We start from the raw sequence: 3,787 nt of genomic DNA on the forward strand, positions 1-3,787 counted from the left end.
GCAACTAAAACAAAGCACAAAACTTCAGACCTTCTCCAGCCATTCTGGGCCACTCACGTGCACAGACTGGATGCTGTCACCATTGGAATCTCCCCTTGAGGACAACTGTGCCACTGTCATCTCTCTCAGCCCAGAATTTCTCCTGCCTTGCCACTTCACTCTCATTCCTTAAGGATAAGGGACCAGGTTGAGGACAAAGAGTCAAAGCTGGTCTATCCCATAAAGGACCTTTCCCATCTGGTGAAGGACTGGCATGTCCAGTGGTGATACACACAAGCTTAGCACACTTGCCAAACCTTCTTGCATGTGGACAGCACCAGGAACCAGAACACTTTAGACATGCCCTGTGACAGCCAGGAAAGTTCTTGGCATGTGATGCTGAACATGTCGAGTACCCACAGATCAAAACTAATCCCACCCATCATGCACACAGAGAGAAACTTTCAGTCTTTTCACTCTTTGGGCAGAGCTACTGTGGCTTGTATGTCACAGGAGCACAGGCTGCTGGGACACCAAGCCATGCATGTCAGGAGCTCAGAAATAGACCAGTTAAGAATACAATTTTTAGAAGTTTCACAATAGGCCAGGATTTCATAGTGGATTGGTGACCAGATTAACTCAGACAAAAGAAATCTGCTCCCAAGGACATATACAGGGGTGCATTCACTGGGCATGTTAGCTTACCTAGCAAGAACGCAACTGTAACAGAAGGAACAGCCCGCTGAGCTCTCACAAATGACTGCCAGGGGACAACTAGGGAAGTTTAAAAGAACCTTCTCTAAAGACCTTCGGCAAATGCCCTGCAGATCTCTGCTGGTGTCAGAAAGGCAGGGGTGGGGCAAAGGCTGGATAGAAGACAGGAGATCAGAGGGGAAACCAAGGGCACAGGGCAACCACCCTCCCTTGCTGTGGTTTTGCACCGGATGTGTCTGTGGCATTGCAGTGAACATCAGCATCTCAGTTTGCTACCCAGAAATGGTCAACTGCCAGGGCCCGCTGTGAGCACCACGCACAGTGATGCATCAGGCCATGCCGCTGTGCTGGCACAAGCGAAGGTTGCAGTGGAAGGCATCAGCTGACTGCAGAGGATGCTCAAGCTGTGAGGGAGGCCTATGAAAATCGAGTATCCTGAGCCTCTTTAGAGGTCCTCTCCATCTTTTCTTCACTCACATCTCCAAAGAGTGCCCGAAGTGGGATAATGCCCTTCCTGGCTCATTACTTATTTCTTTCACATTTTCAAGAGCATGCTTGGATCTTGCAGCTTTAGTGCCTCACTTTCCAGGGCAAGGTGGGTAGGCTCTCTGCTGCTTGAGTGCCATGCTATGCAGTATTTTATTCTGACCAGTTCATTTCATAGCTTATTTCACAGCTATGTCCACAAACAGATCATAGATGGGAGAAGCAAATAGCATGCAAGTCTCAAACATGTTTGCTTATGCAGGCACTTATTCTATTTACACTTCAGTAACTACCAGGAGCCCCAGGTGACACTACAGTCTTATGTCAAAACACAATAACACTTGGTCCCTTCCCTGTGGTGTTTGCCATCTAAACGGAAAGGCAGAAAAGCTGCCTCCATTTCACAAGCCACGATTTGACCAAGGTCACACAGCAATGCAATGACCAAGTCAGGAACGGAACCAAGATCGACACATTCAGGTATAAAAATCTCAACCCAAGACAACCACTCACATGTCTCATCACAGGAAGTTTAGACTGTACCAGACTTGTGTGTGACTGACTGTCTGCCCACAGGTACACTGTGTTTTAAAACTCAGACCACAGGAAGCAAATCAAGCTCAAAAGGAACTATACACTAAATTCTCAAATAGGCATCTTGACTCCAGTGCCTTCACTGGGACTACATTACACCTCAGATTTATTTCCAGGACAAATGTCATAGTTTTATACAACATTTGCAAGCTACACTGAACTTTATTATACTGTGATTGTTTCTGTCTGTCCTCTGTAACATTCTATAACATTGCCGTTGATTTATGTTCAGACAGAGGAAAAACACAAAGGAGAGAGAGCAACAACACAGCAACTAGCCAGCAGAAAAGAATCTCTTTCTCCAAACTCATAAGGACACAGCTTCCTTTCTTGACCTGGGCTTTGTCTCCAGGAGCCTGAAAGTCTCATTTAAATAGGCAAGGAATGACAAGGCTTTGCCTTTTAATAAAAATCCTTGCTGACAAGCCACAGTTTCCTTAGAAAGCATGAGATTCTCTCAAGGACAGAAAAAAAAGTCATTTAAAAAGTACTCTCACTGTTGAAAGATTTGCTTGCAATACCGAACACACAACTCAGCTAGATTAGCAACAAAATACATATTAAGGAGAACGTCTATTTTAGATAACCCCTACAGCACAAGAAATCACTTTAAAAATATCCTCCACAAACTTTCTCATAAAATTGTCTTCAATTTCCGGAGAAAGAGAAGTTATTTTCTCCCAGATCTTTGTAGTCATTTACTCTGGTCCCCCTGTAATTTTTAACAGGTGACCTTTCCTTTCTTGGTCATAATTATAAGCCTGTACAAAGTTAAAAGAGCTTCTCTACTGTTATTTAATCACTCCAGTGATTAAAACCTAACATAGCTGAAATGAAGGTAGTGGATTTAGCACTACTGTCTCCCTCCCTGGCCTAACTTTTTCAAAGGAATCAGACTGCTGTGTTACCTGCCTCTGTAGTTCCCCACGTCTGGACGCCTCTTGCCTCTGCTCACACAAAATACCATTCAGCTCTTTGCTCAGTCTTCATAAGCTCCACTGCATCTGAAAAAGCAAAGGGTGAAATTGAAACAGCTAACAAACTTTGCCCCCTATAAAACATTCTCACTCCCCAGCAAAAAGCTGAGAATGCATTAATACTACGTTCTGCCGGCAAGATTAGAGATGCACTGAGGGTGAACCTTGGGGGAGCAGGGAACATCAAGGGCCAGGCATTTGCTTGTCAAGACTTACGATTAAATCTTGCAAGTGTGTGCTGTTTTATGCCATTTTGTTTTCGCAATCATTCTGTGAGAGGCCACTCCCCATTTTACAGATGGGGAAACAAAGGCAGAGCACAAGTAACATGCAAAGTATCACTGCAGCATGATGGCAGAGTTGGATCGCAAAATCTGTCACTGTCTAGACATACATTATCTACACTTCTCCCAGACCACAAGAGTCAGTTCTTCAAGCGCCCAGACCAGATCCACAGGGTAAAGAGCAACCATGAAAATGCTGCCAGAGGAACCAGACACCTCCTCCTGCTTCCCACATAAACACACAGCAATGGCCTGCTGCAACCCCAGGCACCAGTGACGGCAAGAGTTGGGGACACCAGACACTAGACCCGCTGCGTCATGGTTTGCATCAGTGCTACAGTGGGGAAGAGAAGGGAGGCCAGTAGGTCAGGCTACATCTGGGTCTGCCTGTTGCTGCTGTGCTAGACCACCCTGCGTGTTTATGTCCTGTTTGCTCCAGATACGCTCATCCTTCTGATAACTTTCTCTTCATTTTCTCTTTTATGAAGAAACTTGTCCAAAATAAATATGTAAGCTTGCATTGTCAGGTGCCTGTGACCCAAATTCACCAAAACCCCCGGCCCGGCCTGCCTCCCCTGAGCCAAAAGCCTCTCCCAGCCCCACTCAGGCCTGGACGCCCCAACTGGGCCTGGCTACCTCAGCTGGGCCCGAATACACGGTCAGGCCCAAGCTAGCACACGGGGCTGGTGGGGAAGGCTGAGCCCAGGCCGCGCCGAGGTCCCCGCGGCCGCCCCCCCGCGTCCATTTAACGTT

This window comes from Mesitornis unicolor, unplaced genomic scaffold (assembly GCF_000695765.1).
Source record: "Mesitornis unicolor isolate BGI_N332 unplaced genomic scaffold, ASM69576v1 scaffold48371, whole genome shotgun sequence".
Classification (NCBI taxonomy): Eukaryota; Metazoa; Chordata; class Aves; order Mesitornithiformes; family Mesitornithidae; genus Mesitornis; species Mesitornis unicolor.